The sequence below is a fragment of the Astatotilapia calliptera genome, chromosome 3 (assembly GCF_964374335.1).
Source record: "Astatotilapia calliptera chromosome 3, fAstCal68.1, whole genome shotgun sequence".
Lineage (NCBI taxonomy): Eukaryota > Metazoa > Chordata > Actinopteri > Cichliformes > Cichlidae > Astatotilapia > Astatotilapia calliptera.
Genome location: NC_137424.1, coordinates 33,430,047 through 33,446,959, shown reverse-complemented (window position 1 = coordinate 33,446,959; position 16,913 = coordinate 33,430,047). Strand labels below are relative to the sequence as shown.

The window sequence follows — 16,913 nt, the reverse complement described above, 5'->3', positions numbered from 1 at the left end:
GACGTCCAAATTGTGGACCTGGTTTGGATGTCGTATAGATGTCCAGAATTGATCAAGAACTGATGGACTAGATATAGACGTGATCAGCACATCTATCCGATGTCCAATGTTTAGTGGGCTAGTCTTAACCAAACCTAAAAAGACCTCTATAAAGGACACTGTATAACCTGTATATTGAATGTAGCAGGTTCATCTCTAACTGGGAACTCAGTGCTTTTTACTACAAGGCACATTCAGCCATCTAGTATGGAAATTTAAAGTTAAGCACTTTAAATGCTTTAGTTTAATTTCATTTTTGGATGGACCTTGGATCAGATTTATTGTATCTGTAGAGTGCAGAGTGAAAAGTATAAGACCCAAGGAATGGCCAAGTCTAAAGATTTTGTGTTTTGTTTTCCTGTATCTGTGTTTATTGACTCAGACACACACACATGCACACACCCATTCATGCATACACACACAGAGAGAAGAGCTGTAATGTGCTCTAATTATCTAGTTTCTTCACCTACAGCTGCTTCTTAATTGCTCTCCCCTGGAGAGCATGGAGGCTATCGACCGTTGGACACAATAAGTGTGGCTCAATTTTGAATACAATTTGGTGCCATTTGCAATTAAGAAATACAGATAGTTTCTCTCTTTACTCTTAAAGTTAACAAATATGTTTTTTATATTTATCAATCTAAAAAAATAAACATTTAGTCTGATTTGATCTTACAATTAAAAAAGTGTTTGTGTTTTGATCTGAAGAGTACATAAATATGTGGTTTTAACTGTATATTTGATGATTGTCAGCACAAAGAGGGAGAGAGAGGAACAGAGAGGGTGAGAGAGAGGAACAGAGAGGGAGAGAGAGGAGAATGAGGACAGAACAGAGATGAACAAGAGCAGGTGAGACACACATGTTAGTCAAATGGTCGTTTACCAAAAGTATCACCGTATCATAGGTCCTCATGTATCTCGTACCTAGTGTTTCTTTTTAGGTTTGTTATTTTTCAAATTCTATATTTATTAAGTTATGCAGGCTTGTTTGCACAACACGGCCAAATAATTATATAAACTTTTCTCAATCTAAATAGTGGACTTTGGTAGAATTAAAAAATAAGTGTAGTGCAGGTCTATGATGATTTTTAGTGCTACTATCATCTAGTTCTGATTCTGGTTCTGTCTTGGTTAAGTCCTCAGTAGTCCTGATTTTGAACTGTTGTAGTCCTGTTTTAATTCCAGATCAGTTCTGGGTCTGGTTGAATTGGGGTTTAGTCCTCGTGTCTTGATACAGCCCTGATTTTGTTCTGCCTTGCTGCTTAATTAAAAAACTAGTTTAAGGTGTCCTGCACATGTGATATATTTTTTCCTATATGAAGTCATTCTTTTTTTGAACAAAACTCAAAACAGAGCCTATTAATCTTTCAGTCATTTCTAAAATAATAATTCCACATGCATACTACCCTTTAGGGCTAAGCCCCGGGTGTTTCAAATGTCTGGCTCCGCCTCTGGTTTGGAGTCTGACTGTTTGAGGCTGTGGACAGGTGTCTTTTATACAGATGATGAGTTCAAACAGGTGTCATTCATACAGGTAACGAGTGGGGGACAGAAAAGCTTCTTACAGAAGACGTTACAGGTCTGTGAGAGCCAGAGATTTTCCTTGTTTGAGGTGACCAAATACTTATTTTCCACCCTGATTTACGAATAAATTCTTTACAAATCCTACCATGTGAATTCATGGATTTTTTTTTTCACATTCTGTCTCTCACAGTTGAAGTGTACCTCTGGTGCAAATTACTGACCTCTGTCATCATTTTAAGTGGGGGAACTTGCACAATCGGTGACTGACTAAATACTTTTTTGCCCCACTGTATGTGTGAACTAATCATACAAATAACAGTATGAATATAATTGTCAACTTTGACGGTTAAATGTTTTACTTTGTCCTGCTCTTCCAGAAGATGGTGGGACAGAGGCAAAGCCATCAGGTTGGTCAACATTTTCAGGATTTTCACTGAAATTAATCCCATTTCTGTGACGCTGAACAGAAGAGCATCACATCAATATCCTGCTTATGTGCAGTTAAATCTTCAGCACAAAGTTGTTTTGAGGCCCTGGAGAGAAAATATTTCCAGAAATGTTACATATAACCAATATGTTAAAATACACCAACAAATATGTACACTTTAAAATCCTTAATTACTTTTACTCAAGTATTATTTCCAGAAGAACATCTTGTTGAGAAGAGATGGTATTGGTACAAGTATCGGGGTTGGTATAAGTATGGCAACAGATACTACCGCTATTTTCCCTATCATTTGGATTGGGCTCATGCTCAGGTAAAAACAGTGATTTGGATTTTTTCATTTGTCCCATCTCTGTTAATTCCCTTTAATATTTTATAAAGTCCAGCTTGGTTAAATCGCTTTTTTTTTTCTTTGAAATTTCTGGTGTCTGTTGATCTGCACTACAGAGACACTGTCAGTCTATGCATGCAAACCTGGCATCTGTACGCAACCTCAGAGAGTACCGGGTGATTCAAAGGGTCATATATCGTGCCACTCACAGTTACCCAATTACATCGCTTGGAGGCTCTGATGCTCAGAAGGTATATTACTGATCATGAAACAAAGGCTTGCATATCAAGCATTTTACTTTGATAATTTTCTATTTATGTACATAGTTTTAAATGCATTATTGTCCATTTTGTTCTGTTTTATAGGAGCATCATTGATTTTGGATCGATGGAACTCCTTTCAGTTTTACGTACTGGTGTCGCGGAGAGCCTAACAATGCTCGCCGCGGAGAGCCTAACAATGCTCGCCGCAGTGAGCACTGCATGCACATGAACTGGTCAAGTAAGTATATGAATAAAGTGTAATGCTGATGTTGGGGGTATCCAGACTTGTTTGGTGTGTCAAATACTTACACTGGTTGTTTCAGTTCAAAATAACAGTATCTTTCAGTTAATATTACATAACAAAACATTGTGGTATTTCATTAAATATGAATATATATGTATATATCAAATGATATCTATATATTTATGTATTTATATATGTTGTGAAACTATAGTCAAAAGGTGGTTTGCTGTCATAAAAAACGAAATCTTATCCTCAGTACAAATAAGTATGTGTTCATGTTATCATGATTTCACTTAATGTTGGTTTTTGGTGCTTAAAGGACACAAGTGCATGAACGATATCTACTGTCACTACCGATACCCATATGTCTGCGTCTGGAAAAGAAGATAATTCCTGGCATGATGGTATGGTTCACTGGACAAAGAAGCAAATGATCTCATATATCCCCAATAACAGAGGTCAAACGTTTACTATAGGTCTTTACCAGGTTTGCACACACAGTAGCTGGTATTTTGGCCCATTCCTCCATGCAGATCTTCTCGAGAGCAGTGATGTTTTGGGGCTGTCGCCGAGCAACACGGACTTTCAACTCCCGCCACAGATTTTCTATGGGGTTGAGGTCTGGAGACTGGCTAGGCCACTCCAGGACTTTCAAATGCTTCTTACGGAGCCACTCCTTTGTTGCCCGGGCGGTGTGTTTTGGATCATTGTCATGTTGGAAGACCCAGCCTCGTTTCATCTTCAAAGTTCTCACTGATGGAAGGAGGTTTTGGCTCAAAATCTCACGATACATGGCCCCATTCATTCTGTCCTTAACACGGATCAGTCGTCCTGTCCCCTTGGCAGAAAAACAGCCCCATAGCATGATGTTTCCACCCCCATGCTTCACAGTAGGTATGGTGTTCTTGGGATGCAACTCAGTATTCTTCTTCCTCCAAACACGACGAGTTGAGTTTATACCAAAAATTTCTACTTTGGTTTCATCTGACCACATGACATTCTCCCAATCCTCTGCTGTATCATCCATGTGCTCTCTGGCAAACTTCAGACGGGCCTGGACATGCACTGGCTTCAGCAGCGGAACACGTCTGGCACTGTGGGATTTGATTCCCTGCCGTTGTAGTGTGTTACTGATGGTGACCTTTGTTACTTTGGTCCCAGCTCTCTGCAGGTCATTCACCAGGTCCCCCCGTGTGGTTCTGGGATCTTTGCTCACCGTTCTCATGATCATTTTGACCCCACGGGATGAGATCTTGCGTGGAGCCCCAGATCGAGGGAGATTATCAGTGGTCTTGTATGTCTTCCATTTTCTGATGATTGCTCCCACAGTTGATTTTTTCACACCAAGCTGCTTGCCTATTGTAGATTCACTCTTCCCAGTCTGGTGCAGGTCTACAATACTTTTCCTGGTGTCCTTCGACAGCTCTTTGGTCTTGGCCATGGCGGAGTTTGGAGCAGGGGCGGAGCCTGGGGGTGGCTTACTGGGCTTAAGCCCGGGTTGTTTTGTCAGAAGCCCGGGGTCTTTTGGAGTGTAATTTTTTCATAGTTAGATGCCTGGCTGACAACTGTATAAAACAAAAAGTACACACAATATTCGAAGCACATAGTGCACACTGTGGGAATTTACGACTGTGCGTGAATCCCCCCTGATATTGGTATGATCTGAGCTCAGGCACTAAGTGACTGAGCGAGAGGGCGGGGCAGCTGCTGCCTGTGAGTGCGCTGTTGGAGAAACGGAGCCAGCCATACTAAGGAGAGCTTAAGTTTGAGCAGGTACCAAAGCAAATCATTCATACCGTACAAATAATGTAAATATGACGGTTTATCACGAAAGATTGATATCAAACTGATCACTTGACCAATATTACGTTACTTGCTCTTCAAGTGAATCAACAAATGGCGAAATGAAAAGCTGAACAAATGCTATTTTTTTTTATAGAGTCTTATCTTACGTGTGTTTATTTCATATTTTCAGTTCTTACCCTCCCCGACTAAATCGGTTTAAGTTATGTACTGAAATATAAGAATGGACATTAGAGGGCTCTTTCAAAGAAAAAACTCAGGTAAATGTTATTTTATATATTATGCTTTGTATGTTGTTCAGTATATTTCTATGAAAAACAAGAGGGATTTCAGTACACAGCAGGATATTCACATTTGTAACCAGATATTTACATACACTTTAGGGAGAAAACATAAAACATTTTTACTGTACAACATCAATTTAGAGTAAACTTGTTTTGTTTTGGATAAATATTGAAATATCTTTTGAATTAGTTAAATGTCAGAATAAAGAGAGACAGACCTGCCTATTTATTATCACTTTCATCAAATGTAGGAGTACATATACACTAAGTTTATTGTTAATTAATAAGAAACTCCAGACGATTCCATTCTGAGCTGAAGAAGCTTCTGATTGGTTAGTAGAGTCCATGTGAGTAAACTGGTGGCACAGCTGTGGATGCATATAAGGCAAAACACAGAGCCTGTTTCTGTCACATGGGAAAATCAAGAGATGTCAACCAAAACACCAGAAAAAGAACTGTGGAGCTCCATAATGGAACTCATCTCAGTCTTACAAATATGTAAGGAAACGAAAGGTGGAAACATTGAGATTAAAACATCTCATCAAGGCCTCCTGAAGAAATTATCATGTCTACAGTAACACTTTTTTGACACGTGTTCATGTATTTACACATCTGATAAGATCAAAGAGCACTAAGAACAGAAGGCTATGAAATCAAATATCAAGTTGATTTTAACATCATGTTGCTTCTATTGATATTTGCAAAATCCAAGTTTGGACAAATTGATTTTTGGTTAGTTTTTTAATGTAATATTCATTGTATCACCTTTGCCTCAAAAGAAATATTTTTTGCTGATGTTGCCTGACAGAAAAAAGACTTCTGTGCATAGTTTGAAGTTCTCTCTATGTCTAGATGGGTTTCCTGTGGGTGTTCTGGTTCCCACCCACAGTCCATACATCCATACATCTAAATGGTGATTTTTAAATTGACCGTAAATATGGATGCAAGCATGAACATCCTTCTCTCTGTGTTGGTCTTGTGATGAACTGGTGACCTGTCCTGGTGAAACACACACACCTCTTCCCCAATTTCAGCAGCTACAGGCTGCAAATTTCCTGTTTTTAAATTCAAATTCAAATGCATTCATATAATTTTACTTATATAGCACCAAGTCACAACAACAGTAGCCACTTCATATTGTAGGGTAAAGACCTACAATATGAAAAAACTTCTTTAAAACATTAAAGTTTTGAATGGACAGAGTGGGGTGAGATCAGAAATATTTTTCTTTAGCCGGCTAAAAAAATGTGAAATATTTCAGAATGTGTGCCATCAACAAAATCCCTTGCAAATAAACAGAAAATAGGTTTAATATTTGGGGCAAGCTGATGCAGCAGAGAAACAGTTTCTAATTATTGTATGACTCAGTTATATTATTCTTAATATCTTTTTTATTATTATTATTATTTAATAAGGAACGTAAGATAAAACAACCTATGAGAACACAAATAAACCGAAATAAACAAGTAATCAAAAATAAACAAACGGGTGTACCATCTAGTCATATATACATATATACACACATATACACATGCATATACATATACATATACATACACACATATACATACCTACATGCATACATATACGCCTATACATACTTACATACATACAGACATACACATATATACACATAGCAGTTCGAAAATATAGCATACAGAATTACAGAGATTCAAACAAAATCGGGTCTCCTTGACGAAATGTAATGTTTCCATTTATCCCAAATCTCAATGAATATGTCATATTGAAATCTGTTAAAGAAGGTAATTCTTTCCATTTTACACAACCCATAAACAGTCTCATGCCAGTCATTTAGTGATGGAATTTTCACACTTAGCCATTTCTTAGTAATAGTCTTTCGGGCAGCCAGGCTCAGAATACCATATAACAGCTTGGACATTTTATCTGCATTCGCTGAATATAAATATCCAGATAACAGTTCATCCCAATTAAAGGGGAGTTGCATACTAAAAATGATCTGTAACTCAGAATGAATCGATACCCAAAAAGTGTTGATCAATGGGCAAGACCAAAACAAGTGGAAGTGTTTTATTCCTTGGGCCCCACAGTTTCTCCAGCAGCTAGAGTGATTAGAATAGTGTTTACTTTGTGCAGGTGTAATAAAAAACCTACAGAGACTCTTCCAACCAAAACATCTCCATATATTAGAACTAGGAATTTTCCACTGAAAGGCACATTGCTGATACCAGATATCATTTGAAATTGCTATATTTGTTTCCCTTTCCCATTTTTGTTTAATGTAGATAGTGTTCAGCTTCTTAACCTCTTGTAAACCCTTGTACAATCTAGAAATCTATATTATTCTTAATATCAATGATTAAATCCCTGATTTAAATCCCCCATTCTGCGTATTCTATTGATGCTCATAAATTAAATATTTTGACTAAATTGTGCCTAGCCTTTAAGATTAAGAAACAGACATGGCTATTTTTGTATGATGCAACTTATTAAACAACCCAATGTGTCAATTAAATGCTCAGAGAAGTGCTAAATGGGATCACAACCTGGTAGAGTTGTGGTTTTCACCAATCATCAAGCACCAGTTGGGTTTTTCCTGCTCTTTGACATCAGGGAGCTATAATGAACTCAGTTTGATTCACCATATTTGTAGATGCAACACAAATAGTGAGATTGGAGTTGTTCAGTAGTGTTTTCAGACAGTATTTCACAGTTTTGCCATAGAACAGACTTTGGTTTTGTGTGAAACAAGTTGTTGTGGGTTAGATCTTAATGCTGCAAGAGTTTTTGTGCTTTTCAGCTTTGGCTCTGGGTTGAAAAGTGATTGTGGTCTGACATCCCGTCTTCCACTGGCAGAACATTTCAGTCATGAAAATATCTCCAGCTTTTGTTTATTTCCCAGATGGATTTTGCAAGAAATAAAAAAAGCAGTTCTCAAGTCAGGAGCATTCAACTCAGTTCACCCCTCAGGATTTGATATGCTTGCAAGATGAACAAAGAGGTTTAAGATGAGGAATATGTGAAGTCAAAATCAGAATTAGAGTTGATAGTTTACTCTCCATCCAGGCTTCAAAGTATTTCTGCATTTCCATTCATATTTATTTGCAGCAGTAGCTCTGAGAAAAGAAGATAAAATGCTGCTCTAACACGTGGCCTTTGGGAAAAGGCATCCCAAAAGCCCCTGTCAAGCTTTCACTGAAAGCTGCTGTTTTCACAGCCAGAGATCAAACAGCTGACGCAAACTCAATACAAACTATTTTAAGATCAAGGACTTTATATGAAGGCTTTGAGTTTTAACAGGGTAACTAAAATTGCTTAATATTTTAACAGAGCATGGCCACTTTACACTGAGCAAAAATCTAACAGCTCACAGAACACATTTTAAATAAACACTTAAATTAAAATTGCATTCATCTCATAAACTAGTACTTTTATGAGACATAAAAGTGAAAGAAAATATCTGTAGTATGACTATCGAATTATCCCCAAGTTGACCTGCCTGCAGAAGCAGAATTGAACAAGTAATCTAAGACAGATGGTCTCTTACTGCTGTACCAACAAATGAAATGATCTAGTCAGTTCTACAGAGAATTGAACATTCATGACTTTCACAGGAGAGGTCAGAGTTCCTTTCATTGGTTTTGTGTTCAAGGGCATGTTATGTGAGATGGAAACTGAATCCACCATTGGGATTCCAAAATAAAAGACCACAGTAAGAACCACCAGGAAATACTACTTACTGTCCTTTAAATGCCAGTATGTCACTGTTAGCCAGTTTGGAGTGCAAACTTTAGGCTATCTCATTGAAATTATTGTTGGAGCTTTTGAGGCGAGTCTGGTTTGTTTTAGTTGCTTTATTTTAATCTGATGATGTGTACTGGATCATAATTTTTCTGTATACGCTGAATTTTACTGCTGGGTGAAACCCAAAAAGGTTTGATTTCTTTTAAGGACAACAGTAGTTTTGTGTTTGGCATGATTCTCTCATGAAACTAAAGCACTTAAACCTTGCAGTGTTAACCTTGTAAACATCAAGTGTATCATATTTGATGCATATGGTTTGGGGAGTTTTTGAGACTTCTGCATGATCAGTGTGAAAAACCAAAATATATTGCACAAAATATGCAAATTAAAATAGATTTTGTTTGGTTTTTCAGTTATCAGAAGGTTCAATAAAGACTCCAATTTCAGGCCTTATTGCTGTTGGTTTGTATTTCATGTTTACTGTGGTGGCACATTTCTTTTCTGATGTATTAATCACATATTTTAATCCTATCACATTAGTAATAGTAATATCACTTTCTCACTTTAGTATAGCAAGATCACTCTTGTCACCAGCTGTATGCATAGATGTAGAATGTTATCATAAATGGGCTCCAAGTTTTATTGCACCTTCACAGTGGACTCTTGGAGGATAGCTCAAGTCTCTTGGAGTGTACTCTGCATAGTTCATTTGGTTTTTGTCATTCTCTTGTAGCTCAGGAGGTAGAGCAAGCCATTTATTAATCAATCATTAATAAATGAATCAATAATAAATATTAATCAATCATTAATAAAGTGTAAATAGGCGAATGAGACATGTTGTATAAAGTGCTTTGAGTGCTCTGGGAGAATAGAAAAGTGCTACATAAGAATCAGTCCATTTACCTCTGGCATTGTGAACAATAAAAGAAAATAAATAAAAGTAAATACATTGACTAGCAACCTTGAAAGAAAATGTTTTGGCACCACAGGGCAGTCACATCATCATGATTCTGCTTGCTAAAACTACTGGAAAGGAGAAATTTAAAAAAATATATGTTCATGTGGACATAAATCACCCAGCCAGTCCCTGCAGTCATTTGGATAACACACAGCTGGTGTACTTCATTCTGCTGAGGAGCTCGTAGTTTTAAGGCAGTGAGTCAGAAAAACTCAGCAGTCACTCTTCGCCTGCATGATCTCTTTTGCTTGTGTATTTATTTGATTGGATTTATTTTAGCTGTCCTCATTCCTGTGGGAGCCGAGCAAAGTAGCAGGCATGACGATAGGAACACAAAGAGAAGGCTATATTTAAAATCCTACTCATAGCTTCCAAACTGGAGTATATTTAGAGCAGCTGCACAATCAGTGACCATTTACCAGCCTGTTTCTGCGCTTACACACATCAACTGCACCCAGCCAAAGGGTTATGCATTAATTAGGGTTAGCATTTATTTTGAGAATGAAATGTATGTGCATTTTAAGCATATAAACAAAGACAGTAACCACAGGTCTTAGTTTACTGGCTTCCAGCTCTTAGGTATTACATATGAACATTTTCCTGATGTTATTATGTTTGTCCAAACAGGCTGCAAATGATTTCTTCTTTCCAAAATGCAGCACATTTTGTTCTCATACATTGCACAAATAACTTCTGTTAAACCAGCTATGATAAAAATACAAGTGAGAAAAAAGGCAGCAGAGTTATGACATTACAGACAATTATTGTGTGAATCCAATCTCTGAATCCAACTATGCAGCAGCTGCTCAGCACCGAGATTAAAATGCGAGTACATAGTGGAGAGCATACGCTTTAGCCAATCAGCTTCATCACAAGTAATATTACAGTTTTTCTCGATTGCTTAAATACTATAACCAGGCCTCTAAACTAAAATTTCAAAACCGTAACGCTATTGTTCAAAAAGCTCACCCATTTCCGTGAACTATAAACACTATTCCCTGCTTTGACACATGACTCAAATTTGGTGAACTGTTACTGCAAAACTCTACACACAAATCCCTACATTTTACAGTGCTTACACCATGTAGTCATTTAGAAAGCACTAGCATGCAATAATGTTAACTTAAGTCAGCATAGCTTGAGCTCAATTAGCACACAATTAACCAGGTGGAAACACTAGGAGTCAAAATTTAGCACACACCAATCAGAACCTGCGATGGATAGATAAAAGGGCCAAAGTCAGCTCATTCAGGTTTGAAACAATGGATCCAAAGAGATGCAAAGGAAGAGGACGTGGTGAAGGAGGAGGACGTGGTGAAGGAGGAGGACGTGGTGGAGGAAGAGGACATGGTGAAAGAGGAGGGTGTGGTGAAAGAGGAGGACGTGGTGGAAGAGGAGGAGGAGGTGGTCTAGGACAACAGGAAGGTGGTGGAGGAGGAGGGAGAGGTGGAGGAGGAGGAGGACGTGGTGAAGGAGGTGGAGGTGGAGAACGACGGCGACAAGGAAGGGGAAGAGCAAGGGCAAGAAGACAGTCAGTCTTGGATGAAATTCGAGCCACTTTAGTTGACCATGTCCTTGTCCATGGGATGACTATGAGGGAGGCTGGGCAACGAGTACAACCAAATTTGAGTCGCTTCACTGTTGCCTCCATCATCAGAACCTTCAGGGAGGAAAACAGGTAGGTGTACTTGCAGTAAGACTGCTTTGTACAGTAACTTTTAAGTTACTGAACTTATGTTTCTTGAGTTTCAGTATGTTTCCATTATTTTCCTGTAAAAAGAATGTGTGACAGTTACAGTAATGAGTGCTTCTATTTTTGTAGGACACAGAGACGACCACCTGGTGGAGGCAGGTTAAGGCTTTTGTCGGAGGGGCAAGAGAGGGAACTTGTAAACATGGTAATTGCAAATAATGTAATCCGCCTGCAAGAGATTCAAAGGAGAGTGATTGAGGATGATCATCTTTTTCGAGGCATAAATGCCATCAGCCTCTCCACAATTGACCGCATCCTCCGAAAGAATCAATTCCGGATGAAACAGGCATATCGAGTCCCTTTCGAACGAAACTCTGACAGAGTGAAAAACCAACGTGTGGAATATGTTCAGGTATGGGTTTTGATACTGTATAAAGTATTGTGTACCATCACAGCATGGCAGTTTATGCTGCCATTTCAGCACTCTTGAACTGTGGTTCAGGGTACCGATTGACTCTACTGTGTTATGTGTTTTGCAGAGAATCTTTGAGATTGAAGGACGGCCTGTTCCCCATGAAATAATCTTTGTGGATGAGGCAGGTTTTAACCTGACCAAAAGAAGGAAAAGGGGGAGGAACATAATTGGCCATCGGGCTATTGTAAATGTCCCTGGTCAGCGTGGGGGGAATGTCACTATGTGCGCAGCCATCAGCCAACGAGGGGTACTCCACCGCCATGCCGTACTAGGACCCTATAACACTATGCTTCTCCTTGCTTTTCTTGATGGTTTAAGACAACATATGTTCCAGCTGGACTACAGGGAACCAGCACAGCCAGAGCAGCCTCACTACGTTGTTGTGTGGGATAACGTCAGCTTCCATCGCGCTGCTCTGGTTCGTGACTGGTTTACCAATAACCCAAGGTTTTCTAATATCTTTCTGCCTGCATACTCTCCCTTTCTAAACCCGATAGAGGAGTTATTTTCGGCATGGCGGTGGAAAGTGTATGACCGAGAACCTTATGTCCGTGTTCACCTCCTTCAGGCCATGGAAGAAGCCTGCCTAGACATATCAGTAGATGCATGCCAGGGGTGGATCAGGCATGCAAGAGGATTTTACCCCCGCTGCCTGGCTAGGGCCAATATAGCCTGTGATGTGGATGAGATTCTCTGGCCTGACCCAGACCAAAGACAAGATGCTGAGGTGGATGCTGATGTTTTTTGGTGTGTGTTGTACTGTATAGTACATGAATAAAAATGTGCCACTGTACATACATTGGTTGCGTCTTTTGTGTTTATCATGTGAAAAGGTTTTTGAAGGGGAGAACCATAAGCAACCTAATTGTTTTGGAACTATTGTTTTGAATTAATTGTACCAGTGTGCAAAACTCTGTTGTAGTGTGTGTGTTTTTGAGGGCTTGTGTTTGATGTCTGAGGGCAAAGTTTGGTTTTTCAGCAAGAGTGAATAGTTTTGAGTGTAGAGCTTCATTTTGACCTGGAAATAGGATGTTTGGGAAATTGAGTGAGATGTTATGGATTTGTGTTTACTGTTGTGAGAATATGAGGCATAGTTTCAAGAAATGTGTTTTAGCAATCGAGAAAAACTGTAAGATCCACTTAGAAAGAAAAGGGAAAGTAAAAAGGAGCTCCACTCATCATCCAGAGGGCTCTCCACTGGATCAGTCTATCATTCATTCACCAACCTTCTCTAATGTTTTACTTTTCAGTGCTTTTCTTAATAGAATGCAAGGAAGACGAGTCTATTGCAATGATACTCAAGCCCGAGAAGTCAGTGTAATTAAAATGCTGATGTGCATGTGTACTCTGATAAAGCTATATAGGAAAAATCTTCACCCGATTGATTAGCTACTTTAGGGTGATAAGCAAAGAAAAAAAACATCAGTACATTCTCAGGTCTGCTTTTTTTTGTGTAAAGTCAGGATTATAGTGTGTGACAGTGCACGCACTTGAAGAGCTGACCTGGTTTTCACTCTGTTAAAATATAAAATATGTATTTGATTTCAAAATAAGTATAAGGTGACAACAGGATCCCAGATCAATAAAATCTGATCAGATAAATTTTAATTTGCACCAACAAGCTAAAATGTTTCCTTTGTTTTGGTTTTAAAGATGCATCAAATCTTTAAAAACCACATTTAAAACCTTCGAATACATTGGATTTAAAGTTTGAAACATTATATTACAATATAATTTTGGTACAGTATAGTTTCCAGTGTGCAATATTGCAATAATATTTTTAGTAGTGTAAGTCTTTGAGCGCTGAATTCATAAACAGGAAGAGTGTTTCTCTGATATTGAGTGAGGGGACACATGTAAGCCATAAATGTTCACTTCGTGATTCATGGCATGCTTCTTTCTGCAGGGCTTGTATTAGAGCCATCTTCACTTTGTACTTGAATCTTTGCCTTTTTTTAGTCTTTAGAGAATGAGGCTGGGTGAGTGAATAGTCAGCATGTTCACGTTCCTCTTATGCAACCATAATTTAAATGTTCTGCCTTTCTTTTAAAATGAATTGTGAAATTGTTTGTAGATCCCCACAGTGGCTCAGACGGTGGTTTTAAAATCCAGTCTTTGCCATTTCAGTGTTTTACAGTCAAGTCAGGATGTTTTTCAGCAGCTCACCTTGACTCTGATGCATTCTGGGAAGCCGATTAAATTATCTAGCATCAGTTTAAGCTAAAGTGACAAAACAAAGTCTGTGTATGTCAGTGTGTTTCACACGCATCCAAGAACATCGAAAGAGAAGATGATAAAGAACGATGAGGGAAAAAGACAATCACCATAGTAACAAGGAGAAAAAATGCCCATTTTCCTCTGCTCTCCTCTCTAATCTTCCAGATAACACAATCGCAATTACTTAACAGTGTGTTTTTTGTGTGTCCTGCCCTCACACCCCAACTGTCTTATGTGGACATTTAGTAATTTATTGTTTACAAACCTGGGAAATGTTGGAATATTCTAAGACAATTAGCCCTTCAGTGAACGCGTCTGGGAAAACTTCGAGGCTAAGCACCATGATGAACAGTATGAACACTGCATCTTGAAGTCCAGATGGGCTGTTATTTCTGCACCTCATTTGTGATGTTATCAGGGCCTCATGCTCCATTTGCTTTGAAGATTGGATTCTTTGAGCCACTTCAGTAATTAGATACTTAAGCGGCTGTAGGGCATTTCTGGAAACTGATTCGAACACTTGCATTAGTTCTGATTGGTAGCTTGTTCTTTCTTTATCTGAAACCACAGATTAATACCCTAATACTTGCAAAACATAATGTGTCCATTCGATATGTATAGCAGCTGCTGGTACTTCTGTTTTGCTCTGTTCTTGGTGGATGTTGATGTGACATTAATGTTTCTTAGTAATGTCCTGAGACCATCCAGTTGATCACTTTTAGTCTGAGGAGACATTAAACTGCTGAGATGTATTGGGCTAGCCCATATGTTATGAATCTAACTGAGTGAGGACACTGCTGGAGATAGCTCTCATTAACTGTATATAAAAGATGGGCACAGGTTGGTAGCCTCAGTTTTAGCTTTTTGATGTTTTTTGTTTGTTCTTATGTAGAAATGATCATAACTAGTGTAACAATTACTGTTAGTACAATTATCTCCACACCATGCTACATTAGAACAATAAGGAAGTTATTAAAGTCAGTCATGGTAGTTGCCATGAAAGGATAAATTAGCCCTGGACCAAAACTGTTTGTTTGTTTGTTTGTTTGTTTGTTTGTTTGTTTGTTTGTTTGTTTGTTTGTTTGTTTGTTTGTTTGTTTGTTTGTTTGTTTGTTTTGTCCAAAGCTGTAAAATTCTTTATTTCTACTGTAAAAGTATGCATTTTAACAGAGAAGTGTATGGGGGCTGAATACTCCTGCAGTCAAGGAACTACAGTTTTTAACACTTTTTTCCCTCCTTTTTGAATCATAAAAAAATGGTAGTACAAATCCAGCTGTGTTCATGTAGAATGTAGGACACAGACTCTGGGATAAATATTAGGGATTATGATGAGAACATTTTTAGAATTTTGTCTTTTAAACTGTTACATTTCAGTATACTCAAATAGAGTCCGGCAGGATACGTACTTACTGACAGCCAGAATAGCTACACAAAACTGGCAATACAAACCCAAGTCGAAAAATAATACAAAGAAGTAAACAGGGCACAAAGAACCTCAGGAACACAGGAGGAGAATAAAACAGGTAACAGGTGGGTGAACAGATGATCTTAAAGAAGACAGAAGGACATGAGAATAGCTAACTGGTAAAAAAGTTAGTTAAAGACCTAGGTGGAAACAATTAAAGAAAACAGGGAATAAAAACAGCTGCAGGAAGTAAATATAACAGTAAGGCAACAACGTCAAAGTCAAACCTGAAGTAACCAAACTATAAAACTAACTAACACAAGAAAACATGTACGGTGGCAGGGAAAATAAAACCACAGAAACACAAAAGAGTACAACAAAACCGACACAATGATGTTATGCGCAGATTTTCTGTCTGTCACACATGTTGTACAGTGTTTTTCTACAGACTTCACACACTTCTCTGTGTCACTGTACAAGTTACTTAACAAAACCCATCTGGTGGAACTGTATTTTTCTTCAGAGCAAAGGTCTTTTGGTTGATTCCTCCCACATTTGATCAGTTTTCTGTTACAAGTAACACATTAATGCAGATAAGTCCATACTTTATACTTCACTGTAAGGCTCCACCCTCTGAGTGTGATGTGTTTATGCTCTCTGTGACCTTCACCCTCTGTTAAATTGAGTCTGTAGTAAAGTAAACAGAAAAACCTAACAAGAAGAATAAGAATATGCATATCAGTGCACGAGTGGCTTGTCCTCATGTGCTGTAGACCTGTGGCTGCGTGTGTCTTTATAAAACCACCACATTTGCAGGTCCAGCATTTTCCTTCCTCCTATTACAGTCCACTCGGTTGTGTGTCCATCTGTAGCTCTCTTCCATCGTCTGTGATTGATGAAATGAGCCAAGGAGGAGCAGCGACAAGCAGAGGGAAGTAGATGTATTTATTGAAGCAAATAAAAGATGGATAGAGCGTGGGAGATAGAGGAAGCAAGAAAGAGAGAGAGAGAGAGATGAGCTGTCAGGGGTGCTTGAATGGCACAGCAATTGCCACCTTGCTTTTCTGCTTCAGTTGAAGTGAAAAGATTCACTTTTGGAGATGATATGTGCCATTCTGCTATTGCTTTCACCTGTTCCACTTTGGGCCTGCTAATGGATGTGCAACAACTGCCGTGCATGCACACACACAAGCGCACAACTTGTAATGCAGTCACCACAGAGTCGTGTTCTTTTGTTTCTCAAGCTTAGATGTCAAATCAAAGCATTTTTCCAATATTTAGGTCATTCTGTGAGTTGTAAGCCACTACAAACCTGGAAGTTTTACAGGTATACACACACTTAAAACAGCAATACAAACCTTTCTCTTAACTCAGAGTGGGGGGGAAAGACTTTTCAAGGCAGCAGTAGTGTCTTGTTATGGCTCTGGTATGGATCTACTTTAAAATGATGTCAACAGGAAGTCAAAAGCAAAGCAAGTGCTGCTCAGAACTTCCAGAACTTGGTGTCAA

At 38.5% G+C, this 16,913-nt stretch overlaps 1 pseudogene; it reads left to right on the top strand.

The window, feature by feature from the left end:
* The first annotated feature begins 541 nt into the window (after window positions 1-541).
* On the top strand, window positions 542-12,560 carry LOC113014468 (uncharacterized; annotated as a pseudogene).
* The last annotated feature ends 4,353 nt before the right edge of the window (window positions 12,561-16,913 follow it).